This window comes from Bemisia tabaci, chromosome 9 (assembly GCF_918797505.1).
Source record: "Bemisia tabaci chromosome 9, PGI_BMITA_v3".
NCBI lineage: Eukaryota > Metazoa > Arthropoda > Insecta > Hemiptera > Aleyrodidae > Bemisia > Bemisia tabaci.
In genome coordinates, this window is record NC_092801.1 from 19,002,132 (window position 1) to 19,018,295 (window position 16,164).

The following is a 16,164-nucleotide window of genomic DNA, read 5'->3' on the forward strand; positions in this document are numbered from 1 at the left end:
GGTAGGAAGAACCCTCAACACGACAGTATACGGGAAAAGCTGCGGTGCAGCGAACCTACACCACACGATTCAAAAATAAGAAAAAATATCTGAATCAAAAACTAGAGAGAAATTTTTAAAAAAAGAAAACTCTGGAGTTACTGAACTTTTTACCACGGAGGCTCGACTGGTGCGTACATGCGCATTTATTCTTGTAAGTACCACAAAAATCGAGCAAAACGAAATTATGGTCGTAAATTTTCCCTGCTCAGTTTATCCGCTGTGAATAACTTTTACACGACAAAAAGTGCAGGTATCGATTTGGCAAGGGTAGAAAAAATTCCTAAAAAAATGAGGAAATCCAGTTGAATTTGTGACAGAGCAGGCTCATTATGCGGTGCATTATTATCCCTCCTTTTCTGTCTCTTCTTCATTTCACGAGACCAGAGCAAAGCAAAACTGCTGATGAAAATTTCAGAAACGGCTTGATAATGCGTTATAATCTCATCTGCGTGAATTTAGAAGCTCCTCGTTATACAACGATAAGACCAAAAATTAATACGCCACAAATCAACATTTACACGTTAAAAAAACATACAACAATTTAAATGCTACTTCAGATCTTGATCGATACAGGTTTTTCCCCTACCACTAATTCATTATGTCTCTCTCTAAAAAAAAAAAAATGGACGCGGCGCTATTCGAAAAAAGGAACGAAGACTGAACGCTAATACCACAATATCTTGACTTTTCAAAACGAAGGAAATTAAAAGAAAGAAGAAGAAAAATAAAGTCAACGACCATAGTAATTTGCACCGAAAAATAACGAGGGTTCTCGCAGTAGTTTTTTGCAATAATTCCACACATAGTCAATCATTTTCGAAACTGTTCGACACTTACACCACGATCACCATGATATCAAAACATTGAAATTGATTGCAAAATGGAAACATTACTCCTGACTTTTTTAAGATTTTTGAAGACAATTTTCGGCACGAATTTTCATTACAGTTGATCTACGGACTGAAAAGGCGATTTTTCCAAAATAATTCAACAAAATTGTTAAAATTCAAATTATATTGATTGATTTTTAGGCGCCATTGAAGATTTTTTAGGGGCCAAATTGACTTTAGGCCTATATATTACGGCGCATTTAGTGAAAAGTTAGACCCAAGATGTTTGCGTAACTGAACTAGTAAAAAGAGAAGATAAAAGCACTAAGGATGAAATCGTGAAGAATAGAAAAAGCAAGCTTGCACTTGTAGTGCTGGAAATTCTGAGTTTTTTCAATTCAAATAGATTTGTTTTTCTTTCTTTTTGTGACCTCCAGTGAAAATCCTGATCTTTATGGGGCATTTTTAGGAGCCACGTTGGCGCAGAGCCTTCATTTTTTAGGCGCCATGGCCGATTTTTTGGGCGCATTTGGCGCCTGTGAGTTTCGAACACTGGCTCTAACTTAATCCTGACTTTCTCTGGGATTTCCGACTGTAAGTACCACTAAAATCCACAATCTGGCAACACTGCCTTCTATGAAGACGGCTCAAAGGCCCACTCGATCCCGATCGGGCAGCGGATGGTGATGGTGCCGCGAGAACAAAAGAAAAACACTTTCCAAAGCGATCCGCCGAGGAACCGAGAAACGCCATTACTGGAAACGGACGGTTAGCGCCACCCACGCGGAGTGCTCCGGAGCCAGAACCGCGTATGCACCGCCGATTCCCGCGGGGAGTTACGCGGTTGTGACCTAGAGGCCGTTCCGGGATTTTAAAAAAAAACAGTGTTCGGCTACCGGTTGCGGGGCAGGTCCCGTTGCGTTCCAGATGTGACATGCGACTTGCTGGAACTGCGGCTGTCTTCGTTGTTCCACATCCGAGTACCTGACACTTCCGTCGGAAGGGACGGCCCTGCCCCGCTCCCGACGGCGGCTAGTTTCTCGGGTTTGAAACCGCATTTGCGTCGAATTCAGCGCCATAGTCGCTGGTCGCACCAGAGACATTGACCCAAATATCTACACACTGGAAAAACAACAAACATTGGATCTAAAGTCCAGACTCTTGGTAAACATTGACAAGAAAAATTACCCTTGATTCAATCGGATTTTTGCTTGAATCAAAACAAAATCCGCTTAAATTAAGAGGCTTGGTTCTTGGTTTAAGCTAGATTCTGATTGAATCAAGAGTACTTTTTCTTATCGATGTTTTTAAGAGTCTGGACTCTACATCCAATGTGTGTTTCTTCCCCCCCCCCCCCCCCCCCGTGAGGGAACTTAACTGTCGACCGCGTTACTTTATGATACGTCGGGCAAAATTCTACGAAAAATTAAAATGGAGGAACCTAAATTTATTTTCGGGGAACCCTTGGAAGTATCTGCACCCCTGCTTCATTCATTACAAAATCCAAAATTCTGCAAACGAAACGACGCATAAAATGAAAAAAAAATGACCGATCGAATAAAACGTGATAATAATCATTTTAATTTGACGATTATTGATATAAGCGTGAACGAAGGTCTGATTTATTTACGTCAGTATTATTCTATTTTAATTAACGATCACTCGATCTGTTTTCTTCGCGCACCTCTACCTAGTTGACCTGCAGACTCCACCGCCTGGGATATATTATTCCAACAAATTGTAAATTCGAAGATTAGTTTATTTACGGGCGTCGATGATAAAGCAGAAGATCAGAACCTTTTGACTTCGTAGCGACTTCACACAACTCCCACATCATCAACAGGAAGCGCTCCTCTCAATTTGGAGTGTTCGAAAACAACGCTGCCTGCTTTATAGTATTTTTAACGATTAGCGAGTGAAATTCAACGGTATATCCTCGGAATAAGACCGTTGCAAGAGATTCAAATGGACGTGTTTAGGCAATAAGGAGCTATGTTCCATGAAAACCATATGCATATAGTTTCTTTTAGCATAACTACGTCCAGATGGTATACTGCTGCCAAAAGTTAAAACATAAGGGAGAAGTTTTCGCAGGTTTCGAAAATATTGAGGCAGATTGTTGTCTGCCGTTAGTTTGTCAAAATAATAGCGCCTTTTCGTTCAGATAATTTTCCCTTTTGCAATGGCAAGTCATAACCATCCTTTGGAGTGACCTATTTCGGAAGTTATTCGGTTGAATTTTACTCGAGATTCTTAAACATCGTCCTCTTAATGCTAGGTTAACGACCACCGTACTTAAGCCTCCCTTAATTACGACGTAAACTATGCTGCTGGGCCTCTTTACTGGAAAAAAAAATGTTTTGGATCTAGAGGCATAACTTTGAAAAAAATTGTTGCCAAGGAAAAAATACCTTGGATTCAATCGGATTTTTCCTTGAATTAAAAGGAACTCCGTTTGAATCAGGAGGAGTTTCCTCAATTTATTATTGTTTTTTTCTTGAAGATTATTTTTTCTTGTTTAGTTCTTTAAAAGCCTGGACGCTGCATCCAACACTGGAAAAAAAACACATTGTATCTAGAGTCCAGACTCTTGAAAACGTTGACAAGAAAAAATACTCTTGATTCAATCGGATTTTTGCTTGAATCAAAACGAAATCCGCTTAAATTAAGAGGCTTGGTTCTTGATTTGAGCTAGATTCTGATTGAATCAAGAGTACTTTTTCTTGTCGATGTTTTTAAGAGTCTGGACTCTAGATCCAATTTGTTTTTTTTCCCCAGTGAAAAGACTCTTTTTTTACCAATGTTCAAGTACTTGAAGATGATTAAGGAACATCTATAATAAGTTTCATACAGTTCGCAGAGGCGCGGAATCGATTTAAATCGATCAATTCCACAACCTTGCGACAGTGATAAGACGGAAGCTGCCGGGACAAGATATCGGGATCAGACGGATTAAGTAAGGTGGTCGGTTCGATTGTTTTCGTGACTGGTGTTTACCACCACTGATTCGCGTACTTCCACGCACGCACGCGGTGCAGGAAGTGTACTTATCACATTCCGAAAATTTGACCACTGGCCCGAGATTCGGATAAGCTATTACGTTATTAATGGTTAGCGCGACGTTGCCAAACTGAGCAACTCCCGAATTACGAGTAATTAACCTGGCGAAACGTTTCATTACAATACGCATCAGTCGACGATAAGAACAGAGGAACTCGATTTTCGTGAAACTGTCAGCTTGAAAAGTAAGTTCGAGGCTTGAGAAACTCAACTTTCAAAAATAAAAGTCTTATCATTATTAACGGAATTTTTATCCACTTGTTTCGTGGGAAAATAAGTACCACAGATCGTCGTTTCGCAAACGAAAGAACGTATCAACATTATAACGCTGCCAAAATTTCCTCTCATTATTCTCAGTTTTTCTCTGAAATTATTGGATATTTTTTCGCGAAAATTTCACAGATTTTTCACCTGGATAAGTACTCTTGATTATTATCGAAATTAGGGACGGAAAGTATTGCGCTGTCGTTTCCGTGTGAAAAAAAGAATGTTGCTATCTTGGAACAAACGTACGCTCCATCTTTTGGCAACTGAAGAGTCGCATGACACTTCTTTCATAAAAAAATTGAAAAAAATTAGATGCAATTTCTTTGAGAAAAGTTGAACACCATACTTAACTCGTTTTTTCGCTCTAATGTTGTTCTTGCTCGAGGTTCATTATGCAATTTCATAAGCTCCCGAGGGTTTATCAACTTCATACGCTAATTTATCGAAATCTCACGTTTTAGTGATGAGAGTGATAATAATGAAATTCGCAATCTTTGTGAATTTGGAAACATATTAAAGGGATAATATAATAATAATTAATATTTGGGGAAAGGTTGAGTTTTTTTCGACCGGGAGAAAATGCATTTACAGCACTATTCTCAAGGCCTGACGTTGGTTGAATTTTTCCACTTGTTAACCATACACTTAGCCCTTCGGCAATTTAAATCTGGTAACATATTGGTTTCAGTGATGATAAGAGTGGGTGGACAGAGAAATGTTGACTTCCTCATTAAAATGGGCCCAGCAGAAGCCGTTGGAGGAGCTATTTTATCTGCCAGCTCACTTGGGAACGCACAGCACTCCCAGCTATAACCCATATGGAAAAATGCATTGATTGTGGACTCGGAAAAAAGCTATTGGAGGGGGGAGGGGGAAGCACGATCAATTGTGATAATGATTGAAATCTTCCGATAATTGGATTTCCAAATCCCTTTCCAAATGACTGAACCAAGGACATAATATTTTGTTGAAATGGAGAAAAAGTTTAACACCTACAATCTACATGCTTTGTATCACATGACTCTCGAACAGTATAAGTCGTAAATTCGTAGCAACATGGTACATGAAGAGCACGACATCAATTTTTATCATCTTTACCTTGCAAAGGTTGGGATTTTGCTTAAAATTAATTTTTAAAAAAAACTCACGATCGTCTCTCGCTAACCAGAGGCTTGTGTGAGAAAATATTTCAACTACCAAAATGCCCACCATGCAGTGAATAAGTTCTACAAGGGCGGATAATAAGAGTAAGTATGTGTACTTCGACTTGCTTTTGAACAACTTTTTCACCCGCCTTCCCCTCCCCATGCCTATAGCTGATAGACGATGAATTGGGAGTTTGTAAATTTAGGAACATTCCTCGTTTTTTCAGAGCGTAGAGAAATACGATCTTTCTAAAAAAAATTGGAATGGTGAGGTACTTAAATCTTCAAATACAGATTCAATAATTCCAGCATGCTCTGAGAATGGCCAACTCTCATGTGTATGATAACAGAGATTAATAACATGTTCAGAGGAGCTGCAAAAGTTCACCGGTTATGGAGTTTCAGGGTCATACTTATGCATCAACAGGAATTCAGGGAAGTTTTAAGAGTGGACGATGTGAGGTTACCAGGGCTGCCGATTCGTGAGTAATTACTCACATCGTGAGTAATTTGAGCACCGGTGAGTAAAACGTGAGTAATGAGTAATTGGTGAGTAATCCGACGATCCGTGAGTAATCGTGAGTAATGCAAAATCCATGGGTAATTCTCAGTAATTCTCCATTTTTGGCGCGATTTGTGTGAGTAATCGGTGAGTAAAATTTGGAACGGTGAGTAATCGGTGAGTGAAAACAATGTCAATGTGAGTAAAATCGGGAAATGGTGAGTAAAAAGTGAGTAAAATTGAGAACGGTTAGTAAAATCGCGATCAGTGAGTAGCAAGTGAGTAAATTTTAGATTGGTGAGTAGCGTGTGAGTAAAAAATTCGCGAAATGTGAGTCCGAGTATCGGCAGCCCTGGAGGTTACATACGTGGTAATGAAAAAATTGATCAATACTACTAAAATCTAACTGAGGTGAAAATAGTGCAAACATGCGGGCTCACGTGGTTTTAGCTTTGAATGAGAAGAATTTGGGATTTTGAAACGTGGAGGGCGTACCTACAAAATACAAAGTCTAAAAGTTAAAATAATGTGCCTCATTTTCATGGAAAATGAGGAACTTCCATAGCAAAAATTCGTCGTCCTTACCTTGAAATAAAAGATTGCGATAAAGTGGTTGCTGCAGGCAGAATCATACACAGGTAAATCCAATTTATACGAGTGGAACACACACATACACATTGGGTCAGAAGGATGACGAATAATTTTCACACACAATCCAAACTTAAAGGGACGAAATAATGATTTCGAACTGATTTGCGCGAGAACTTCAGTTGAGGGATGAGAAGAACGTTAGATTGGTTGAAGACACTTTCAGAAACCGATGATTCGAAGGGAAAATCCAGAAAACCGATTCGTCCGCACAAATGTAAATGAATTGGAATCACTTTGAGAGCACAATTTCGAACGAGTTCAAAACGTGAGTGTTGTATGTAGATTCACCAAAATCCTGTGCACTTGATTCACCGGCAAGAAAAAAACAAACAGACCGAGTTGGAGGCGGAATTCCGATGAAAATTTCGAAGTAAAAATCCCCGATTTGACGAGACGAAACACTAGAGAGATCACGAAAACACTTTTTTAGATCACAGCTAAATAAAATACTACAATTTCATTAAACAGTGATTACAAACAAGCTATTGAGTCCAATGTTGGTTAGCGCACGCAGCGCATCACGGTGTTTGTGACTTGTTTGAATCAGCTGTAGATAATGAGGAGCGGAGTCCCTCGCTCCTTTCTTCTTCTTTTTCTTCCTCTATCTTTCTTGTTCCTACGAGCCGCGCTGGAGTGGGGGTGCACCGGCGATTAGTTCGAATTCTTACCACCTCCTCTCGCGCGCTGCCGCGAGAGCGCTAGTGTCGCTCTGGCGTCTCGTACCGTGGATGTAAACTTTTGCTTTTATTGTGGCTTGCGAGCTTATAGTTGGCAGCTTTACGCACGCTAGCTCAAGCTGCGATACCGACGAACCTATGCTGTACAATTTTTTCCTTCAATTTCTCTCGAAATCGTTTATGTTGGAGACCTCAAAAAAGTGTGGAAAAACTCATAAATAGTGACACGACGTCTGACATCTCTAATCTATAATTTTCCATGTCTCGTATTTTTCCACAAATTTCTCTTATAAGTACGGTGGCCTCAGTTGAAAAAAGCTTACCTTACTTCAAAAAAATGTTGGTAAACTCGGAAATAGTGGCACGAGTCTGATACCTCTATCCTCCAATTTACCATGTCTTACATTATTCAAAAAAAATTATATATTCACGATTTTCTTAATTAATTCATATCTCATCAGAAGAAATTTGGCAAAGCCTGGAGGTTCATACACCGTTCCTCCTTAGCATGGCAGAATAGGCGAAAGACGCGTTTTGCGATGAGCACGAATGATAACAGTACCCAGCAAATATGGCTACATTGAAGTATAAAAAAGAGTGTTCGGAATTTCCTTTGAGGAATACTGTGCTAACCACGCGAAATTTTCCTATGAGTTGAGTTGTGCCGTTTTTTACCAAGCAAAAGCGACTGAGAAAATCAATATTTTCCTATAGCTAGCAATTTTCAGGACATTGACTCCTAAATTATTCTAATCAATTTATTTTTGGAACCTTAAAAAGTGCTCCAAAAGAGCGAAGTCTTGGAGAAAAGCCTGCCTATGTATTGAATCAAAATATTTGCACTTGCTGCAGGCTCAGACTGGCCATAAGGCCAATCAGCCATTGGCAGATACGCCCCCTCGGCACGCCAAAAATGCGCCCTTCTAACAGATAGCAAAATAAGAACAGAAAAAAAGTACGGCCGAGAAAATATGCGGGAAATGTCTTAAATGAACGGAAGAAGGGAGAGTTGGGAGTAAAGGAAGGTGCTTTTACGCATGATTGTGGTGAACAGAGGTCCAAGAACTACTTTCTTGAGCGTGAACACTTTTCTGTAAAATTTTCACCTTTTTGTTGACACACAGGCGCTTTATCATCCCCCTCCTTCTTTCGCTGTGTGTAACACCCTTAAAAGCGATGGTCGTTTCGATTTTTACACGAACGCACCCTTTATAGACTCTTGAGAGACCTTTGAACATATTTCCTCTTTTTCAAATGACTATTGATTTGGACATATCATAGCATATCTCGGGCAAACTTAACCTTATTTTATTTCGAAATTCAAAAGTAAGAGACATGTAAACTGTAAACGCGATACAACTATTCTCGCAAGATGGATGTCCATTTGCATATGAAAAATGTGAGACGTGATGGCGTGTGTCGTGAACTCGCAATGCTCTGCTCTAGTTTAAAGCAACATTACAAATAAGACAAACGGAAACAAACACAACATGGAAATAAAGCGAGGGAAAGGATGCGCGTTAACGACGGCGCAGAGATACAACTATTCGTACTTGATGGACGTCCGTGCTGCATCTGAAAAATTGAAGGCGCGATGACGCGAAGCGTGAGTTCTCAATGCTCTGCTTTATGCTGCCAAAGAGGTGTCGCTTAGATTAAGGTGAAAAGTTAAAAAAGAGGCCCAAACACATCTCTCCTGCCTTCGGCGGTGTTATTCGCGTAGTACTTGAAGCACCATTACGAATAAGACAAACGCAAACAAACACAATATGGGAATAAAGCGAGGGAAAGGATGCGCGTTGACAACGGCGCAGAGATACAACTATTCGTACTTGATGGACGTCCGTGCTGCATCTAAAAAATTGAAGGCGCGATGACGCGAAGCGTGAGTTCTCAATGCTCTGCTATGTGCTGCTGTTAAAGCTAATTAAGCTTCAACCAGATATGTCACCGTGGTAACAGAGTTCTATATACATACGCTTTGTAACGCTATAAACCCGTGTGAATAAAGTCATATCCACAGTATTATTATGAATATTATTATTATGAAGTTGAATAGTTATTCAATAGTTCTGATCGTTGCTAAATGTACGCAACAAAACGGTGACCCCGACGTGATTAAAACAATCATGAAAAATCTTCTTGAAACTTGTTCTGGAAGAAGTTAACCTAAAAAGTTCTTGTAATAATTCGAATTTTCGGAGTGATGATTTTATTGTTCAATAATTTTCTATGAACATGGTTATGCAAGTGGTCTAGTACCTCCATACTGTTCATAAGATTTACTTTGACGATTAATGTGAATTGCGCAAGTGGTCTAGTACCTCTGTAGTTCAGATAAATTCAGACTTAACCTTGCAATTCATAAATCAATTGAAAAATTGATGTGAGTTGCATGTGATAAGCAAAAACAATTATCGAAATTCATAGTAATTTCAAGATGCAGAAAATCATAAATTATTAAAATTCATAGTAATTTCAAGATGCATACAATGCATAAATTATCGAAATTCATAGTAACTAGCTGCTCCGGCGCCCTACGGGCGCCCTCCACAGCTAGCAATGGTGGTGCAGTAGCTTATTTGGAATCGGAGCGATTAGTTGAATCTATTTAATAATGATGATGATTCTGCGGCAGAAGCTCAAGGAATTTAACTACCTCTCTGCGTTACAGGGTGGAGACTGCCATTCTACCGAAAAACGTTATAAAAGCTCGCATTATTAGTTTTTCTTTTTTTTGTGTTATTTTTTAATTTTTTTTTATTTTTATTTTTTGATAATTTTCTAATGACTATGAGGCTTTTGGGATTTATAAAAGATCGAAGCACCTCTTTGTGCACGATGTTTTTTGTACGGTTGCCTTTGGGAAGAATTTGGACTTCAAAATTTTTGTACGATGTAGCTCGTGAGAGTGCAACATATAGTTGACCATGGCCAAAAACTGTTTGGGGTAAATAAATGCCGACTCGCTTCAGTGTTTGACCCTTAGCTTTGATGATGGTCATGCAGAACGCAATGCGAATTGGAAATTGTCGCCTCTTAAAGAGAAAGGGAGAGAGGAGTCTGCAGGTGACAAATCAATTCTTGGCAGTGAAATTCTTTCACCGGCCTTTTCGCCGGAAATGCCCTGCAAATCAAGACAATTTTCATAAAGTTTCCAGACGATCAATCGGGTACCATTCGATAAACCTTTAGAAACGTTGAGGTTTCTTAAAAGCATGACAAAAACCCCCTCCAAAAGTGTGAGTTTATGCGGTGGTAAGCCACTAAGATTAAGACTGTCCAAGAATTCGAGGGGAAAATTGAGAGCCTCTCCCTCTTCCTCTACAATGAGGCTGTTAACACTGAAGTACGTTTTAGAGACACCTGAAAGAACTTCAACAACCTTGTCGTTAATTTCATTGCAATGCTTATTTTTAGGGGCCAGAATTGCGCAGTTTGTGAAATCTACGTTCGAACATGAGGAAGCTATCTTTTCCATAAATTTCAGTAATAATATCAGTTTCAGTAATACTGCTTGTCGGTAAATCAATTAATTCTAGAGTCCCTTTATACCCAGAGTTACGACAACTCGATTATCAGCTGACTGGCAGCCGTCCTTGCTGGCCATGGAAGCCGAAACGAGTGCACCCAAACGAACGATATTGAGGGATAAGGATCAGGAATCCTGCGATGTCTGTCACACAAAAACAACAACATCAACAAAGTGATCAATTAAAAAGAAAATGAGATTGGTTTGTGAATAATTTCTTAATCTATTTCATTTTGGACGTATGGAAATAACAATTTACTCTTGATAAACCACAATTAGGTAATATTTTCATTATTCTTGTTCACATTCGAGGTACCGCCATCTTGGTGCACTCGTTTCGGCCTCCATGAGCGAGAACCAATCAGAATTGGATTTTTTTTTAGGCCACTTTCAGCCCAATCCTGGCCCAACCAAAAGTGAGTTGTCGTAACTCTGGGTATAAAGGGACTCTAATTAATTCCGGCATGGCCTTTTTTAGCAGAAAGGTAAACACCATCACCTATTTCGAGTTAAAATTTTGCAAACTCCGCTTCGTCTTGCAAAGTTCTCATATTTTGAGTAAGTTTTCTGATTTTGAAAAGAGGTCAAAGTGGTGAGAATTTGATTGCATTTTGCACCAATGTTTGGCGAGAAGCATGCGGAACAACGGGTAAAACCTGTCTAAAATCACCACCCTAGACGACAATTTTTCCTCGAAAAGGGATATCATTACCCATTCTCTAAGAAGTCGGTCGATGCATGCCAGAGCATGCAAGATAACCATGGGAGCTTCACCCCAAAAATTGATCGTTGTTTTCCGAATAGTCTCAGCCTCTCTTGAGCTAACCGTCAGACTCGACACAGAATTCTCATTCAGAACCGAAGGAATTTTGAATTTGCTATGAACCGGCCGACCGTTAGGTAGCAACGATGCGGCGGTACCTGTCCAAGCAACGGAGATGACGTCTAAGTTTTCCTTTGTACAATACGCAGTAAGACATTCTTAAACGAAAGTTTTTCCCGATCCTCCTGGACCATCAATGAAAATCGCATTACACGTGTAAGATGGATTTTGGATGAGACTAATTATTTCAGAAATAATTTGATGATGCTCTGGGTTAGCGGCAGAAATCATGGAATCATAGTTTTAGGGGGAGGAGAGTCAGGCTCCGACCCTTGAAGATTCAGGTTAATTGGTAGCAATTCCGGAAGATCAAATGATGATATTGAAAATCAATGAAGTCTTAATGTGCGTTCAATAGCAAAACGCCGATCAACGTAGTCGACCGACCAACAAAATAAAGAGAGAGGAGGAAATGAAGTATCAAGCAAATTTGAAACAAAGTTGGAAAGAGAAAAGAACAAATAAGAATGGAATATCCATTACAATACATGTTGTTAGCAATACGTGTGCGCACCGCTGCAGTTAATAAGTCAGGGTCAGTCAAACTGCCAGGATGCCTATCAAGAAGTGGTGAAGCGGAGTAGCCGAGAGATTGCGACGGAATGTGGGTGGTGAGTGACGAACGACAATGCGACCCAAACCTTCTTTGAGGTTGGTGGGAGGAAAGCTATACGAAAGAAAAGGTGGGAGGGGTGACTGAGATCCTAGGGGGGGTATCTAGGGACGGGCAAGCAGTACGACACAAAAGTACGACAATTTGAGAAAATCGAAAAAACAATTACAGCCTGCAAATCTACAGATCAGAAGCTTTCATTTAAAAAAAAACCCATGCAAATCGGTCCGGTGGTTCTCTCAAAGTTAATGTCCCAAAATGCGGACTTTAGTCTGAATAAATGGGAGAAAATTTGAGCCCAGCTGAACTTCACTCGTCGATAAAAGTAAAACAATTTGAGAAAATCGAAAAAACGATCACAGCCTGCAAATCTACAGATCACAGGCTTTCATTTAAACAAAAATCATGCAAATCGGTCCAGTGGTTCTCTCAAAGTTAACGTCCCAAGATTCGGACCTCCGTTTTAATGCATCGAAGAAAATTTGAGAAAATTATGGGAGAAAATTTGAGAAAATCGAAAAAACGATCACAGCCTGCAAATCTACAGCTCAGGGGCTTTCATTTAAAAAAAAGATCACGCAATTCGGTCCGGTGGTTCTCTCAAAGTTAATGCCCCAAGATTCGGAACTTTGCATTTTAATATATAGGATAATGTCTTACGTTTGTTGAACTATGGCTCAACAAACGGTTTGTGCCTAAAAAACGGTTTTCAGAACCGTGCCCAAAAGGTGATCGCCCAATGAGGTGTCGCTCAGATTCGGATGAAAAGTTAAAAAAGAGGCCCGAACACATCTATCCTACCTTCGGCTGTGTTATTCACGTAGTGCTTGAAGCACCATTACGAATAAGACAAACGCAAACAAACACAATATGGAAATAAAGCGAGGGAAAGGATGCGCGTTGACAACGGCGCAGAGATACAACTATTCGTACTTGATGGACGTCCGTGCTGCATCTGAAAAATCGAAGGCGCGATGACGCGAAGCGTGAGTTCTCAATGCCCTGCAATATGCTGCCAATGAAGTGTCGCTCAGATTCTGGAGAAAAGTTAAAAAAGAGGCCCGAATACGTCTTTCTTGTCGTCGGCTGTGTTGATACTCGTTTTTTTTTTTCAGGTTCTTGTCTGATTCTTTTTTAGGATGGATTTGCAGACCCGCGTCTTAAGATCGTGTAAACCGCAGCACTGGCTCGGTTCTTTTGGAAATAATGGTGCTTGGATGCGCCTGGTGGCTTTAATTTTTCATGTTTTCTTTAATTCTAGAAGTCTGTCGGTCACTTCAATACGTTCAATTTTATAATTTTTACTCTGTACGATTAATAAACTTTGAACCTGAAAATAGCGTAAACTTGTGCTGCTTTGCCAAAATTTTCTGAACCCCTCTCCACGAAGGAGATGCCCCATCAGGAAATATCACATTACGCCCCTTTAACCAGCCAAGGGTCTACGCCCTCAGATGCGAGCCAGTCCGACCCTGGGACGATGAATTCTAAAATATTCTAATCAATTTATTTTTGGAACCTCAAAAAGTGCTCCAAAAGCGCGACGTTTTGGAGAAAAGCCTCCTTTTGTATTGAACCAAAATATTTGCACTCGCTGTACCGCAAATATTCCGCCCATAAAAAATTAGGAGGTAAAATTGACGGAGAATGGTGAAATTAGATTAGACGATAGTGAAAATGCTCAATGTGGAAACTCAGGAAATTGAAAACTTTTGATACGACTTGAATGAATGTTCATCATACTCACCGAGAAAAAGTAACTGCTCTAGCCGCAAACGATTCCGAAGGAAATTATTTTTCTTTCGGCCCATCCCACCAAAACACCTTTATTTTCTGAAACATTTTAAGCACGCGCTGCAAAAAATCATTAACTAAAACCTCATGTGACTAGACAGCACCCTATCTAGAGTGATAGCTCTAATTTTGTTGTGAGCCGAAATCGTGTTTGAAAAGAAGCATGGAATCCCTTTTTCGGGGCCACAACACTCGACTTTAAGTGCCTACAAATTCTTTGATACTTTACGCTTTGCTCCAGAGTTGGTTTAGTTGCCTAGTTGAAGCATGCACAACTGTGGACGTGAACCAACACAAGTTTACTTAATCCAGCCCCGAGATATTTCCACAATAGTTTATTTTACTCCTAATAATCTCAGTTTACTACTACAGGTGTAAACTCCTAGTCTCATAAAAGTAGCCCCCAATGAGTTCATCGGGTAAAGAAAGAAATTATTCGTGGCCGCATATGGAAAACGGGATCTCAGTGGAGAGAAGCGACTAAGTGAGGTATCATGATCTTTGCTGAAAGTATGTTTTATAAACATACAGAGGTGGAAAGTGAAATTTCATGAAATTTCAAACGGTTCGTCGAATAAAAGTCACGAAATTTGAAATATGTTAATTTTTTTCCGATTATCAATCAAACATTCGGCAGTCCGGAAAGCGTTTCAGATGTTCTTTCTGGTAATGCGGCAGTATATGCTAACCTAATGAGGTGCTATACACGAAGGGAGGCACAAAAGAAAGTTTATAGAGGAATTTTAACTCCAACTTAAACTCCAAACCAAACGAAAACAATTCGCAACGCGTGAATGTCTTTGGCTTGAGGTGAAAAATGTCAAAATCGAGATCACTGTTTCTTGGCGTTTTTCGGTCTTCTAAATGCATCCCAAAAAACTTCATAACATTTCATGAAATTTCGTGAAATTTCACGCGAATAAATTTCATTCATTTGTTTTCATAAATTCCGTCTCCATGAACATGGCACATTAAACATCACAAATTGAAGTTTGCATCCAGAAAAAGAAAGAGAAGTAAAAAAGAACATAGTCTTGAGAAAAAGCTGAGAAATGGAGGGTTTAAAATATCGAGTTTGTGACCTGTTTGCCTCTTAGTTAGGTTAAGCATTCATTCAAAGGAAACGACAAAAATAAAAGACTTTATTATCGTGCATAAAATATATTAATACGAGTAATCATGTTCATTTACTTACGTTGCGTCTTTATATTGCCCTCTGCACAAACCTCGCTACCGCAAAATGGGAAATATGCCTGGAGACGAGAGAAATTTGATAGCCGCGCTGAATGGGAATCAAGTTGTGGATTTTAGGTGCATTTATCGCGGTAAACTTGATTTTCATGGGGTTTAATGAGAGTATTTCTCCTCAATTTCCTGTACTTTTTGTGTAAAAAAGCTCATATTCCGGGGGAAAATTATTTTTTAGCTACATAAACCGATGAGAATTGTATAGAAGGAAGGGGAGTTTTTCCATAAACTACATAATTCATACGAGGGAGAGTTCAAATTAGAGTCGCAGGTGCGTTGTGGAGACTGAGGCGCGGGCGGGAAGGGAACTTCAGTGAAACAGAAAAAAAACGGACACGTAACATTCAATGGAAGGTTTCAAAAAAATTATCACGCCTCAAACCCGTGGCAAAAAATTACAATTATTGTCGATGTCGAGCCTTATCCTGCGTATTTCAGGCAAGTACTTTCCAGGGTGACAGTTGAACTTTTGCATGTTCTTGTCAGACAGGATTTACGTCAATTCCACAAAACATGGTCACATTGCCCAGACAGTTTCCAACCAATTCCAGGAAACCTATTCTTATTTCCAAAATGTAATTTTGTTTTTTCCATCAATTTTCCAATCTCTGCTCCTCGTGACATTCTTATATCCATTAAGGACAATTACGAACATACGCAGGTTATATTTTTTTGTCCGATCGAACCAAAGGTTGGCGGTATAATGACGTGCGATAAGAGTTGTAGGTCTAATGCGTACTATCGAAAGTTCATTAGTTTTTATCTTTCCATACCATTTACAAAACCCTTTTAAAACCAAAATTCCTGGAAGTTCCCGAAAAAAAGAGGTCTATCGACGACAATGTTTGTAACTTTAGGGAAAAAAGCATCATTTTTTACCTCGTGCGCACGGTTCTCTTTTCAACAAATATCACGGTTGC

At 39.6% G+C, this 16,164-nt stretch overlaps 1 protein-coding gene across 1 annotated transcript in view; it reads right to left on the bottom strand.

Annotated features, from left to right (window-relative positions):
• Positions 1-7,067, bottom strand: part of aop (ETS variant transcription factor anterior open) — a 127,424-nt gene extending 120,357 nt beyond the window's left edge. Inside the window, exon 1 of the mRNA XM_019048180.2 lies at positions 6,432-7,067. The gene's annotated coding sequence lies outside the window, so the exon portion shown is untranslated. The remainder of the gene's footprint in view (positions 1-6,431) is intronic.
• Positions 7,068-16,164: the final 9,097 nt, after the last annotated feature.